Raw genomic sequence first — 1,482 nt, forward strand, 5'->3', positions numbered from 1 at the left:
ACACATATTACAAAAAGCATCAGTTTGCTTTTTGCCTGGGCAGATAAAGCAAGAATCTCTACTCTGGGTTACATACTACTGACCCCTGCACCACTTATCTCTGACCCCTACACCCTTTGTTACATAATATTGACCTCTGCATTACAAACAGTACCTCTGACCCCTGCACTGTTCATTACATATTACTGACCTCTGCATTACTTACCTCTGATTTCTGCATTACACATTAATTAATGTCACTTAGATTGTATCTCTGCTATGCTACCTGCGTCTGTTCACCTCCCTTCTGCACAGACTCTTCACAGAGGAAGCAGAGGGGGAACAGAGCAAGATTCGATGTGGCTGAGGACTCCTAAAAAGGGAGACGAATGACAGAGTCCTAACTAGTTTTATTACACAGGATTTTTGTCACCTGCAAAAACTTTTTACATTACATTATTCTCAGCAGCATACCATATTCTTTCACTATTACAGAAAAAGCACATTGTCAATATGGCTGTTGTGATCTCATCTTTTTATAGAGCGGGGACTGGTTTTTCCAAAAGCCTCCTTCTTATTGCCCTTTCTAAGCCAGCTGACCTAAATTTAAAGACCAGGCAGAACATTATGGTTCAAAGGAATTAGGTCTAAGGAATTTTCGGCATTTATTTGCCAGGACTGTGAATTGTGCTAGATGCACTGTGTACCTGTGATAGAGACAAACTGGAACCTAATCTCTAGTTATATGATTTGGGAGTACGCGGGGGGGGGTCTATTTATTGCAGTACTAGGGCACAGGTGCTAACCTTCAAGACCCTTGATTCTGACTAGTCTTTCACTGCAAAGGACGTATGGCATACGGTGGAACAAAAGTGTTCCCTGCTGGCCAACTCAGTATGCCGTACGGACCTGGCATTTACAGTTCTGCTATAAGCTGTCAGTTTTTGGATGACAGCGGCTCTGTGCGTGGCCGAACGGGGGGATCGATAAATATCATTGATATTTACCGTTCCTCCTGTGCAGAGAAAACGCCTGAGTGATTGTCTGATCTGATACTATGTGTCCCCAGTTATGAATCAACAGGCTGTGATTTACATCACTTCCCGTTCATTCATGAATTCATGAAAGGGGAGTAGCACTCACTACAGAGGCTCCTCCCCATTCATAAACTGGTGATAGTAAATATCTTTTACTATCATCAGTTTCCGAATGAATGGGAAGCCTCTCTACTGAGTGCTTCCCATTCATTGAGTGCTGGGGCTGCAGAAAAAGAAATTGAGGACTCCGTGTCCTCAATTTCTTTTTCTATTTCAAAAGGGAAATGTCAGGGGTCTGTTTAGACCCCAGATATTTCACCGTAGCCCCCCCCCCCTCCCAGTAAAAAATAAGTAAATAATGAATTTTAAAAAATGTAAAAAAAAAAATGTAATTACATTTTTGCAAAAAAATAATAAAAAAATTTATAAAAAATGTGTAAAAAAATACTAATTAAAAAAAGCACCA

Source organism: Nanorana parkeri, unplaced genomic scaffold, assembly GCF_000935625.1.
Source record: "Nanorana parkeri isolate BGI_ZX_2015 unplaced genomic scaffold, ASM93562v1 scaffold1066, whole genome shotgun sequence".
In the NCBI taxonomy this organism is placed as follows: Eukaryota; Metazoa; Chordata; class Amphibia; order Anura; family Dicroglossidae; genus Nanorana; species Nanorana parkeri.